This window comes from Taudactylus pleione, unplaced genomic scaffold (genome assembly GCF_031769625.1).
Source record: "Taudactylus pleione unplaced genomic scaffold, aTauple2 ptg000711l, whole genome shotgun sequence".
Taxonomy (NCBI): domain Eukaryota; kingdom Metazoa; phylum Chordata; class Amphibia; order Anura; family Myobatrachidae; genus Taudactylus; species Taudactylus pleione.
Window position 1 is genome coordinate 4,550,067 of NW_028285113.1, and position 14,530 is coordinate 4,564,596.

A 14,530-nucleotide genomic window follows, 5' to 3' on the forward strand; every position below is an offset into this window, starting at 1 on the left:
TGACAGTTGATCCTCCGACTCACTGCTCTTCCATTGGTGCCCCCTACTGGTACATATCAGCCTGTGCCTTCAGATCAGTGCAGTTTTAGTCACTGGAAGACATCTTGAGCCAACTTCCTTATACAAACATTTCAAATCAGAGCCTACTTGGTGGGCACCATGTAGACCTCTATGGCCCTGACAAACTTCAAACATAGCCAAAAACAAATACTGGTCAGACTACACCACCAAGCCAAATTTGGTGGAGGTATGTACAAAACTCTGGCCGTGCATAAAGGACAGACAAACACACACACAGACACTCTCGCTTATTAAATAGATTATTATTATTCAGGTGATGTCGCAGTTTCTGTCCATTTACAATGTCTGCGCTTGTTTCTGGTAAGTCATGCAATATGTCAATGTCCACTTATCCTTACAAATACACGTACTACTGTATATTGGAAACTATTCTCAAAGTTGCTGACGCAAATAAAATGTTGGCAACAATTTCGTAACCCATTGTAGCCAGTGGCGGACCGGGCCGGGGGGCAGGGTGCCATCTGCCCCCCGGGCCAGTACAATTGTGCAGCACTAGGGCTGCCGCTGCGTGCATATACTAGAGACAGCCGGGGAGGTTCATGTGCCTGCCTCCCAGCTGTCAGTGACAGGCTGCGCCAGTGCAGCTAGAATAAGCAGGGGCGCAGCAGACACAGAGGCACTGGGCAAACTATGGGGTGGTCCTCCGGAGATATGTGCTGACTGCATACGTGTCAGCACATAGTCACATACCCTAACAGCTTATTTGAATATGTCGGAAGGGAGGGCACGGGCGGGTGGGTGGGGCCTTAAGGGACCACGTGCTGAGCCTGTAACAGTGAGAGATCAGTCTTTTCTGTGAAAGCACTGATCTCTCTCAATCATGCAGGCTCAGCAGGTGATTTCCCTCCTCCCCTGTGTGTTCTTTGTTAGGGAAGGGGGGATCTATGTGTGGGTGAAGTGCTGTGTGAGGGAGGGGAAGGGGTGGAGAACTGTGGGGTCCTGAGTGATTGGGGAGTGTGTTTGTGTGAGAGGGTATCTGAGTAAGGGGACAGATTTTTGTGGGGGACCTGAGTGAGGGGGTTCTGGATGGGTGCTGTGTGTGTGTGTGTGTGTGTGTGTGTGTGTGTGTGTGTGTGTGTGTGTGTGTGTGTGTGGAGGTGAATTCAGTGATTGGGGAGAGCTGTGAGCTGTGTGTGTGTGTGTGTGTGTGTGTGTGTGTGTGTGTGTGTGTGTGTGTGTGTGTGTGTGTGTGTGTGGGGAAAGGGGGTCTGAGAGGTGGAGGCTGTATGGGTGAGTGGAGAGAGCTGTCTGTTGGGGAGGTCTGTGTGAGGAAGGGAGAGATATGAGAGGGTGGGATCTGTGTGAGGAGGGGAGAGCTATATGAGGGGAAATATTTGAGTGAGTGGCGAAAGCTGTGTGTGCGGAGGGCAGGGGAGTATCTAACCCTTGGCCAGGATGGCACTCGCCAGTGGCATCGGCCGAGGGGGGACTCTACCTGGTGGTGCTACCCATGGCAAGGGGGTAGAAATCAGGACTGACGATTATGACAGCGGTCAGTGGTATGTGGCCTGTGGACGGGGAGTTGCTGATGTCAGTGTGCCCTCCCCCCCTTAGGCAGAAACTAGTCAGTGAAGGTGGGTACTTTTTATATTAAATTAATATCTATTTTAAGTTTTTTATTTTTTCAACAATATAAGTAGAGGATGTAATGCTTCTGAAAATATGGGGGGGGCAGGCCCTTTCTTTGCCAGTGGTGCTCAGACCCCTAGATACACCCCTGGCAGGGGGGGGACAGTGTGAGGTGTGTGTGTGCGTGTGTGTGTGTGTGTGTGTGTGTATATATATATATATATATATATATATATATATTAGGGGTGAGCGGGTTCGGATTTCTGAAATCCGAACCCCCCCGATCCGAGTCAGGCTCGACTTTTCCCGCCTGACTCGGATCTGAAATCAAGGCAAAACGTCATCTTCCCGCCTTCCGAGTCTCGCGGGTTTTGGATCCTATATAAGGTACACACGTCGGCGCCATTTTCTCACTCGGCTGTGGACAGTGAAGAGGGAGGGTGGGAGTTAGGGCTGTGTAGTGTAGTGTAGTGTAGTGCTGCTGTTGTCCACTACTTCAAAGTCCATAGGGGCTGGCTGTGTTGTGCTGTGCTGCTGTTGTTAATAGGGGCTGTGTCCACTACTTCAAAGTCCATAGGGGCTGGCTGGACTGTGTTGTGCAGTCAGTTCTCCATAGGGGCTGTGTCCACTCCAAAGTCCTGTGCAGTGTCCCAGTCCTAAAGGGGTGCTGAAGTGTTGTCCAGGGGGTGCTCTGTCCATCAGGGGTGCTCCCCCCAAGTGCTAAAAAAATAATATATTTTCTGTGTTTGTGAATTGTGTGCGCAGTAGCCGCACGTGCATCAACAAAGTAGTGCCAAGCGTGCGCCTGTGTCATAAGTAAAGGGCCGGCTGGCTTGACCGTTAAGGGTGCTGTAACCCCCGAAAGTACACTCCAGTCCAAACCAAAAAAAAAATTATTTTCTGTGTTTGTGAATTGTGTGCGCAGTAGCCGCACGTGCATCAACAAAGTAGTGCCAAGCGTGCGCCTGTGTCATAAGTAAAGGGCCGGCTGGCTTGACCGTTAAGGGTGCTGTAACCCCCGAAAGTACACTCCAGTCCAAACCAAAAAAAAAATTATTTTCTGTGTTTGTGAATTGTGTGCGCAGTAGCCGCACGTGCATCAACAAAGTAGTGCCAAGCGTGCGCCTGTGTCATAAGTAAAGGGCCGGCTGGCTTGACCGTTAAGGGTGCTGTAACCCCCGAAAGTACACTCCAGTCCAAACCAAAAAAAAAATTATTTTCTGTGTTTGTGAATTGTGTGCGCAGTAGCCGCATATGCATCAACAAAGTAGTGCCAAGCGTGCGCCTGTGTCATAAGTAAAGGGCCGGCTGGCTTGACCATTAAAGGGTGCTGTAACCCCCAAAGTACACTCCAGTCCAAACCAAAAAAAAAATTATTTTCTGTGTTTGTGAATTGTGTGCGCAGTAGCCGCACGTGCATCAACAAAGTAGTGCCAAGCGTGCGCCTGTGTCATAAGTAAAGGGCCGGCTGGCTTGACCGTTAAGGGTGCTGTAACCCCCGAAAGTACACTCCAGTCCAAACCAAAAAAAAAATTATTTTCTGTGTTTGTGAATTGTGTGCGCAGTAGCCGCACGTGCATCAACAAAGTAGTGCCAAGCGTGCGCCTGTGTCATAAGTAAAGGGCCGGCTGGCTAGACCGTTAAAGGGTGCTGTATCCCCCGAAAGTACACTCCAGTCCAAACCAAAAAAAAAATTATTTTCTGTGTTTGTGAATTGTGTGCGCAGTAGCCGCACGTGCATCAACAAAGTAGTGCCAAGCGTGCGCCTGTGTCATAAGTAAAGGGCCGGCTGGCTAGACCGTTAAAGGGTGCTGTATCCCCCGAAAGTACACTCCAGTCCAAACCAAAAAAAAAATTATTTTCTGTGTTTGTGAATTGTGTGCGCAGTAGCTGCACGTGCATCAACAAAGTAGTGCCAAGCGTGCGCCTGTGTCATAAGTAAAGGGCCGGCTGGCTTGACCGTTAAAGGGTTCTGTAACCCCCAAAGTACACTCCAAACTAAAAAAATATATATTTTCTGTGTTTGTGACTTGTGTGCACTGTGGCTGCACGTGCATCAACAAAGGAGCAGCGCCAAGCGTGCGCCTGTGTCCCATAAGTAAAGAGCCGGCTGGCTCATTTCTTAAAGGGTGGTGTAACCCACAAAGTGCACTACTCTCCAGCAAAAATAAAAAAATATTTTCTGTGTTTGTGTGCGCTTTAGCCGCACGTATATATATCAATATAACATAAATGGAGGACCAAACTTTCTCCGATAAAAATAAAATAGGGAAAGATCAAGAACCACTTCCTCCTAGTGCTGTTGCTGCTGCTGGGAGTTGTTCATCATCCCAGAGAGGAAGTAGGAACATCACTACTTTTACTAAACAATTGACCCTCCAACAGTCCCTAGCGATGTGGATGAAGTACGACAGCAGTCATCCTGAAGCAAAACGTATAACTGAGGCCTTGACTGCTATGTTGGTGTTAGACGTGCGTCCGGTATCCGACATTAGTGCAGTGGGATTTAGACAATTGATGGAGGTAGTGTGTCCTCGGTTCCAAATCCCGTCTAGATTCCACCTGCATCCTCAAAGCAGCAGCGACAAGCGTGCGTCTGTCTGTTAAAGGGTGGTGACACCCTCAAAGTGTGCTACACAAACAATTAAAATATTGTTCTTTTTTTTTCTGTCTTTGTGAATTGTGTGGGCTGTAGCCGCACCTGCATCCTTAAAGCAGCAGCGACAAGCGTGCCTCTGTCTGTTAAAGGGTGGTGACACCCTCACAGTGTGCTACACAAACAATTAAAATATTGTTCTTTTTTTTTCGGTCTATGTGAATTGTGTGGGCTGTAGCCGCACCTGCATCCTTAAAGCAGCAGCGACAAGCGTGCGTCTGTCTGTTAAAGGGTGGTGACACCTCAAAGTGTTCTACAGAAACAATTAAAATATTGTTCTTTTTTTTTCGGTCTTTGTGAAATGTGTGGGCTGTAGCCGCACCTGCATCCTTAAAGCAGCAGCGACAAGCGTGCGTCTGTCTGTTAAAGGGTGGTGTAACTCTCAAAGTGCTCCAAAAAATAAAAAACTATTTTTTTAATGTGTTTGTGACTTGTGTGCGATGTAGCCGCACTTGCATCCTCAAAGCAGCAGCGACAAGCGTGCGTCTGTCTGTTAAAGGGTGGTGACACCCTCAAAGTGCTACACAAACAATAAAAATATTCTTCTTTTTTCTGTCTTTGTGAATTGTGTGGGCTGTAGCCGCACCTGCATCCTTAAAGCAGCAGCGACAAGCGTGCGTCTGTCTGTTAAAGGGTGGTGACACCCTCAAAGTGTGCTACACACACAATTAAAATATTCTTCTTCTTTTTTCTGTCTTTGTGAATTGTGTGGGCTGTAGCCGCACTTGCATCCTCAAAGCAGCAGCGACAAGCGTGCGTCTGACTGTTAAAGGGTGGTGTAACCCTCAAAGTGTGCTCCACAAACAATAAAAATATTCTTTTTTTTTTTCTGTCTTTGTGAATTGTGTGGGCTGTAGCCGCACTTGAATCCTCAAAGCAGCAGCGACAAGCGTGCGTCTGTCTGTTAAAGGATTACATCAGTGACAGAATCCAAGTAGGCATGTCAGACAGTCCGTACCTGTACTGGCAGGAAAAAGAAGCAATTTGGAGGTCCCTGTACAAACTGGCTCTATTTTACCTGAGTTGCCCCCCCTCCAGTGTGTACTCCGAAAGAGTGTTTAGTGCAGCCGGGAACCTTGTCAGCGAAAGGCGTAGGAGGTTGCTTCCACAAAATGTGGAGAAGATGATGTTCGTAAAATGAATTATCAACTCTTCCAGGGAGACCAGCCTCCAGAACGTACAGAGGGACCTGTGGTTCCTGCAGGGACGAATTAATACTCTGTGAGGATGAGGATGTACACACTGAAGAGGGTGAGGAATCGGTGGATGTGGAGGATGAGGATGACATCTTGCCTCCGTAGAGCCAGTTTGTGCAGGGACAGATAAATTGCCAGCTTGTTTTGTGGGGGCCCAAACGAACCAATCATTTCAGCCACAGTTGTGTGGCAGACCCTGGCGCTGAAATGATTGGTTTGTTAAAGTGTGCATGTCCTGTTTATACAACATAAGGGTGGGTGGGAGGGCCCAAGGACAATTCCATCTTGCACCTCTTTTTTTTCTTTGCATTATGTACAGTTTGGGGCCTAGTTTTTCAATGCCATCCTGTCTGCCACTGCAGTTTCATGCCTAGATGGGTCACGTGTTTGTGCCGCCCACTCGTGTCGCTTAGCATAGTCATCCAGCTACCTCGGTGCAACCTTTTGGACATAAAAACACTATTGTGAGGTGTGAGGTATTCAGAATAGACTGGAAATGAGTGGAAATTAAGGTTATTGAGGTTAATAATAGCATAGGAGCAGAAAAACCTACAAATTCTGTGATTTTAGCTGTTTTTATGCTTTTTTAAAAAAAATACAGATCCAAAACACAAAACCCAGAACCCAAAACACGGAAGGGTGGTTTTGGCAAAACCAATCCAGATCCAAAACACGAAGAAAGATCCAGATCCAAAACCAAAACACAAAACACGAAAAGTGGCCGGTGCACACCCCTAATATATATATATATATATATATATATATATATATATGTGTGTATATATATATATATATATATATATATATATGTTAGTATTTAAATATACATTAATATGGGCCCCAAAGCTGCATTTTTATTCATTATCGGTTCCTAGTACTGATAATTATAATTTTTTGTCCCCAATATAGCACGGGTGGGTGTATGTATAAATAGTGTGTGCTGCATTGCCGTGCCCTTTCCCTCCCCCTAAATGTTTATCTAATAATGTAGCGGGAGGGTGGGGGGCAGGGTTTTCCTGGTGCATTCATGCATTACCCTATCGGGACCAAGCTCCTAAATGCTTCACAATGTGCTGGTAGAAAAGCCGGGGCCACTTGCTTGTGTTTGCCCCCCAGGCTGAAAGTTGCCAACCAGCCCCTGATTGTAGCAGTGTTTGAAGGAATCTGTATATCTGTACATCTTACGGGTATAACAAAATAAATAAAAAAACAAATCGTCCCCTTTGACATTGGCCAAGAAGGGTACCTGTATCAATATGCTTAGTATGTTTGTGTTATTTTTGGAGTTCCCAGAATATTATGACACATTACATTATTAAGCAGGTCCTGGAGAGCTGAACATTTGTATCCATGAGATGTATTTAGCTTTATGTGGGATTTATATACGGAGTCGTGTGTCATTGTGTCTATCGCTGACTGCAGTCACACGGCCTACTTGCTTCCTATCGCCCTTATTTTCTAATGGCAGATTTTACTTGGCACTTTTATTCAAGGCCATTATTCACTGGCTGACATGCTGTAAGGTAAAGGGACACATAGATCAGCTGTAACAACTGCTTCTGATATGGAGAGATTTGCTAGTGACGGAATAGGCCCCAATATCTTATCTCCATTCATTGTCAGGGTATGAATTCTGTCATTCTTTATTTCTGCCGTTTCTTTCTACAGCTAAGTGGTCACTCAGCAGTTTTTAATCACTCGTTTCAATCACTTTTATGTCTCGGATTTTCTGTGGTTTAACAGAAGTTTAAGGGCTTTCTGCAGTATCTGTAGCTTGTATTGTCACATAGGGAAGGCTTAGCAGAAACCTATAATGCTGCCCATCTCTACAGCGCTTCTGAATTACCGTTGACCTTCAGGACCAGGACATACTGCAGTCTTTCTTGACCACAGGTGAGTCATTATAACCAAGTGCAGCTGGAGAACATGGCATGCTCCATTATTCTATACAAAATCTGGAATTTAGTGACTGTTGGTCACAGTCAGTTGTTGCTACTAATGTTATAGATACTTTGTGCTACTGGGAAATTGGAATTGTGGTTTCCTGGATGTTTAAATTTTTTTTTTTTTTTTTATCATTTAAAATTTAGCTCGAGTTGCACATTTCAAATACATACTCCACCAAACATTGGTTTGGTAATTAAATTTTTTTTTATAAATATATGTAAGTATAAGATTGAATATATTCATATAATGTACTGTATTAAACATTGCATGTACTTATAATTACTAGCTAAGAATAAGCATTTGTTCATGTGCTCAGCTCAACATGGTCTATGACCCACAGGTGTCTGAGACGGATTGGGTACAGGATGCTGGGGCGCCGAGATTCCGGCGGTCAGAATCCCGATGCCGGCATCCCAACAGGTTAGGATACTGACCTCCCCCTCTCCAAAACCCTCCCTTGCTGGTGCCTAAACCTAACCACTCCCCTAGTGCCTAAACCTCTCAGCACCCTAAACCTAACCCTCTCCCCTTAGTGCCTAACGCTAACCCTCCCCCTAGCCCATTACTTACCTTCAGGATTAAGGCACCGGGAATTCTGATAGGTGTCGGGATTCCGGTGCCGGCATTCTGAGCACCGAAATACCCACGGTTGGTATTATGATCGCATCCCATCTGAGATGAATGGTGGGCCCAGGTTCTTCAGAGGACGTGGCCAAACATGGGGAGTACCCAAAATACTTTCACTAAAAATACTATGCAGTGCATGCCGAGGCGGGAGGAATACCTCCTGCTCCGTGGCTGATCCAGAGCCCCTCGGAGACCTTCAGTTAAGCTTGGGCCCTGGTAATTAGTACCCATCGCACCCACCCCTGTGTTCACCAATGTCCGTCCTTTCAAAACACTGAACTTTAATATTTTACATTTCACTTTGTTTATGATGTAGATATTGGGAACTACATATATGAGAATGTTATTAATAGACAATACTTGTTTGTTTGTGGACTAATAATATCCCTGTAGTGCATTCTTACTGACATTTAGCCAGTATATATATATATATTACTGTATATCTACAAGGTCAGACTGGCCCACAGGGGTGCAGGGGAAACCCCAGGTGGGCCCCATTGCCTGAGGACCCACCCCCTCCTCTAGGGATCAGGTTCTAGACTGTGCACTTGATTTATACATTATACAGATGTGTCCACATACATATAGCCTCCTTGCGAGTTTAAGAGCCCTTCTAGTCACGCCATGTTGCGGCTTGACTCTGTAGCACAGCGCGTCTTTTCATTCTACTTTTTACCTTCAAATGCGTCTTATACGCACAGCAATGTGAATAGGACACACAAGAAGCTTCTGCTGATTAAAACGATATGCGGCATGCCTATATACCGTTCACCACTGCAGGTGTATCTGCATGCGGATTGCTATGTTACAGCGTCACAGCCACTGATACTGTAACGTAGCGTTTCGCATACAGATGCACACCCGCAGTTGCACGCAGCATATAGGCATACCTCATATCATTTTAATCAGCTTGTGCACCCTATTTGCATTGCTGTGCGAATAAGACGCATTGGAAGGTAAAAAGTCGCAGAGCACTCACACGTTATGTGTAATGCGACTTGTAGCGCACAGAAGATAGATGTATGTGGACACATCTGTACATATGTTAGATTTTATTGCACAGGACTATGGTGTATTTTCTACAATGCATTGCTATTATTAATCTGGTACATTATCATGCATGCACCAGCTGCATTTATATATTTTCTTAAAGGGGCCCAGGCCATGCTCTCTGTAATGGTTAGCCAAGTCTCTGTGGAGGATGGCCACACCCCCTTTGTAAATTGGAAACACCCCCCTCTGTAAGCTGGCCACACCCCTAAGTATGGGCCATTATCACTGCATCCCCTCGGTGGGCCCCTCCTGGCTCAGTCCAACACTGTGTGTGTGTATATGTGTGTGTGTATGTATGTGTGTATGTGTATGTATATATATATATATATATATATATATAAATAATCATAGTTAATTATAGCTTCAGGAACTGAGTTCCCGCTGAAAAATGAAATATCTATGGGGCCAGCCACAAATACCCTTGCTCTTTGACAACTCATCTGATATTGTAAATATTTAGGGGCTGTTACACAATTTGGGGCTTATACGAAGTCACACTCTGCTGCAACTGTGTATTTTGCCATAGAGTATTAGCCATATATAGGAGGCGTACTGTGGCACAGGAATAGATTATCCAATTCACAATAGTATAGTGAATTGGATAATCTATTCCTGTGCCACAGTACGCCTCCTATATATGGCTAATACTCTCTAAGCACCTTCTGAGATGTTGTGTGTGACATATACCAGAATATGAAGGGTGTATGTTATTTTACTTAATGCAACATCACACGGAAATTTCAGATATTCACTAAACATTGCGTCCACCTGATATCACGTTAGTGGTTAATTTAATGAAATTTTGCGTGATGCTTTAGCTGAGGCAGTACTGTTTACAGTTATTTATTTGTTACAGGGGATTTTCCTGGATTGGGAAATAGTACATGTGTATGTTATGTGTTTTATCAGGCTTTGTTTCTTTGTGTATCATATGTAGAGTTCCTATCTCATGCACATACTCAGTCTAACTAATACAGTTACTTATGTGTTTCTATAAGCTACAATCTTAATGTTTATGGTGCATATGCCAATTGATTGCAGCACAAGTAAGGCATGCCTATGCATCACCTGCCTTGACAGCAACGAATCACCAATTGGACCTCCCTGTTGAGAATAGTCCTACACTTTATAATAGGCTCAGACCGTGTGCAAAGGTGAATCCCCATATAATTTCAGTAACGATAGTTTACAGTCATACTTCACTGATTATGCCCAAACCCGTCTGATCTTGGAAGCGATCCAGTGGTAGGCCTGGCTAGTACTAATGTGGGAGACCACTTAAGAATACCAGGTTCTGTAAACATATATTGTACTGTTTAATGGGGATCATAGGACTGCATACTGTGTAGCCTATATACCAATTTCTATGGTATCTGTTGCTATAAAATAACACATCTAATATAATTTATATTTTGGTGTGTGGGATACTTAGCAGAATTGTCTTATATATTTTGCCATTATATGTATGTACCGTCATGAGTTTTATATAATAAATAAAAGTTATGTTTTATTTTATTTATAAGAATTCATATAAGTGTGCCCCAAGAATAGCCTTACTTTTTCTCGTTGGTTAAAAATCCCAGGGATATACAAGCCTATATACATTAAAGTTGCCTGAGGGTGTAAACCACCTTAGCTGCCCATCACTGTCATTAAAACACAGCTGTGCATTGTTTAGCCTTAGGTTGCGGATTGTGTTCTACAGATCTAGGACCTGAGACTGGCGGCTTCTTGCATATACTTTGCTACTACTTTGTGTTCTCTTTGGAATTCAGCAGCAGTATTCAGTTATAACTACCCCCTTATCCCAGTATAATACAGATCACTTTTATGTATGACAGTATCTCACCCACTAAATATAATATAGTTACAAACAATACATTTTAGTTTGAAATGGTTTGCCAACCTTTGTGTAATGTTTGGCTAAGTTTCTCATTGTTCCCATATTGCGGGGAGCTCGCAATGTACTGAGTGCAATGCTTAATGAGTGAGACTTAGGAGTTACCCGGTGACGTGAGAGGTTAATAGCTTGTGCGGTCACAGCGTCCTGGTCCGAGTCGGTTATCTGCGTTGCGTTCCTGACTCCCAGTTTTGCATTACAAGATGCTTGGCTGCAGGGCACCAATCTCAGCATAGAAAGGAATTAAACAACAAGTGCAGCATACCTAAGGCTTAGAACCGTGTATGTCCAAGTGTAGCACAACTAGAGCAAGAATTCGCCATGTCGGCTCCCAGCTGAATTCCTTTTCCTTGCTATCTGGTGCTAATGACTGATTCTGTACATGCCACAGGCTACAACAAACACAATGCTCCCAACTAGCTTTGTCTCTTGCATCAAAATGTGAAATGTATATATTTACTAAAAGTAACCATTTCTTTGCCCCTGCCGCCTGCGTATCACATTGCTTCTTATATAACCCATGTTATCTTGTCTGCTCCACTCCATATTTTGCAATTGCTAACATAGCAGAATTAAATAACGTTTATATATAGAGCTATTTCCTGGGGCTATTACAGAGCAATGTATTGGACTGACCTAGAGCAATTCAGACAAAGCAAATCTCTGGGTGCTATGGGGAGACTATGGACCTGATTAGCCTTCTCATATCCACCCAATGTCGCTCTTCAATGTCGCTCTTCTGCATAAACATTGGTAACATCGACACACATCGGGCAGTCATGCACCATTTACAACAAGTCTGACCAGCTGCAATCACTGAAATTCTCCTCGCACGCAGAGCGCTCTCATGCTGCATATACAATCGCAATAGATCATTTATACACGCCTATGAAACAGCGTTCAAATGGACAGGCACGCCCTGCGTTTTTTCAACCAACCCCCCGTCACCACCCCCAAATGCTGACAGCCTGTCACTCACTTTGCGATGGATACCCCTGTGCGTTCGTAATCGCAATGCGATCGCTGCGCACGTGCAGTGCGGCTTATACGCATGTGCGATGGCAAACAAGCGCTCAATCGGCTTCCATAATCACCATTGCGTCCACTGCTGAAAAAGGCCCCATGAAACTACATCTCCGGCGGAAAACTCATGGAGTAAAAGTTAGTTAGATTTAGGATTGTTTAGTTTGTCCCATTACTTTTGGCCCCTTAAAAAGTGGGAGGCACATATAGAAACCGTTGTAATTCCTACACCGTTCACCTGATTTGGATGTAATTACCCTCAAATTAAATCTGAAAGTCTGCAGTTAAAGCACATCTTGTTTGTTTCATTTCAAAGCCATTGTGGTGAATAGAGGCCAAAATATGACAATTCTGTCAATGTCCCAATATTTATGCACCTGACTGTATCAGTGGAATGTATTACAAAACGCATGCAATGTCATGTCCGATAAGAGCTCTTCCCTGCAATGTGTAAAAGTAAAGGGGAGACTGCATTGGTCACCGGGGCGAATATCACAAATGGCAGCCAATAGAAATTTGTACGACCGCAAACATAGGACAGCAGCAGATCTTCTCAAAATCTGCTGCGGCCCCCTCACTAGATACATCCAAGGGATACTTGAAATTTGGGGATATCATCCAAACATGGGTGTTTTCGGGGGTTATCCTGCAAATGTCTTTTGATAAATAGGCCCCTTATTTTCTGCACTGCCCTGGCATCTTGCCTTAGAGATCAAAGTACTTTATGTGAGATTCCTTCTTGGCGACATGGTGCTGTGAGAATGGAATGGCGGGGGGACAGAATTAATTAACGTCCAGGTGAACCGGGTCTTGAGCGAACACCAGACTGTACACTTCTCACTCTTCTACATCGTTTCATATTTTCCCCAAGATCTTTTTCTTCTTTAATAAGAAAGGGGGACAGGATAATACATTCATTTATATGAAGGGAGATTGGCACTGCTCCTAGAACGTTCATCGCTCATAGTGTTTTGTCTGTTGTGTGCTGGTTCCAGTTGCCACAAATATTTCATTCATTATAAATGTGTTGTGTATTAAAGGATTACATGGTGACATCTAACTAGGTGGTCATCTATGAATATGAAGCATAATGTTCTACTGACTGAAATGTACAGTACAAATGGCTTTTGACTGTAAGTTTATTATCAACAACCTTTTTTTATTTATTGTTTTTTTGTAAATGTACGCCATTGTTTTTCTTTTTTAGTTCAAGCAGGATATTATTGTATAGGTAAGAGGTCTTGGTTCAACGAGAAACATTGCTCAATATCTTGTACTGATGAGATCTAGTGTGGGTGAAACAGCTATGGACAAGTTCAAATCTATATCTCTGCGTTCTGAATATGTCTGTGTCAATAACTGACAGTTATGGATGCATCAATATTCATTCAGACCTTATTTGAGAATGGCGCAATTTGATAGTAGTTCATCGTATAAATTGCGACATCAAGCCCTCAGATTGACCCACTGTATTGGGGATGTGGGCGGCATTCGGGTGGCTGGAAAGTGTCCCATGCTTCCCTGGAGAGTAAGAGTAAGCTTCAGCCTGGTGATTAATAGGAATTTTGATCAAAGTGCTAGAGATCATTACATCCAGCAAGGATCGTGGTGACAGACATACAACCCAATATATAACTTTGTTTTTGGTTTTAACCATAAGTACATACTCTCCCAGGACGTCTGGGAGACTCCCCAATTTTAGGAGAAGCCTCATGACCCCTGGAAGAGTAGCTGGCCTCTTTCTAGTGAAGTGGGCAGGATGAGGAGGATAATGCCGGGAGTCACAGATCCATGGAGAGGGAGTGGGGCCTATATGACATGATTCTATGAGAATCGTGTCATTATCCGCCACCCCCTGTTGATTGACCAGTTAATCGCGGCATTACACTACGAGGAGGTGGGACCAAATGATGCAAAACGCCCAGCCCCGTCACCACTACCAGTTAGCTGCTGGAAAGTATGTATGTATGGTTTTAACTTTTATCTCATGGAGCTCTACCCAAAATTAAATTACTTTCTATATATTCTAATAAGGTTCTTTGCTGTCACTTTATTGCGTTACTACGTGGTGCATTCTGCAGAATGTACAGTAGATAACAAAGTATGTTTTTTCACTTTTCCAAGCATGTTAGGTATTTATATATGTTTTTGTACTGGATGTAACTAAATGCGCATACTCACCTGTATACAGAGTACTAATTTTTCCGAACGTCGCCCCCTGTCTGTACACTTGCAATATCATCATATGAGCGTATTTGCGCCAGCCCTGTACTAGGTGCAAAAGATACATCAGAAACCAGGTGTATGCTTACCTTTGGACACCTCTACATAGCCCGCAGTTCCATCGATGCTTCAACTCTGACATTAGCCCAGGGGGTCTTCAACCTTGGCCCTCCAGCTGCTGTGGAATTACACATCCCAGCATGCACTGCCACCTTTTTGATATAACAGCATGCTAAAACTATGGTAGTGCATGCT

General features: G+C 44.1%; 1 protein-coding gene and 1 pseudogene across 1 annotated transcript in view; both read left to right on the top strand.

Moving 5' to 3' along the window:
* Positions 1–14,530, top strand: part of ARHGAP42 (Rho GTPase activating protein 42) — a 332,632-nt gene that overhangs the window by 24,366 nt on the left and 293,736 nt on the right. The gene's annotated exons all lie outside the window — the stretch shown is intronic.
* On the top strand, positions 10,314–10,432 carry LOC148477449 (5S ribosomal RNA; annotated as a pseudogene).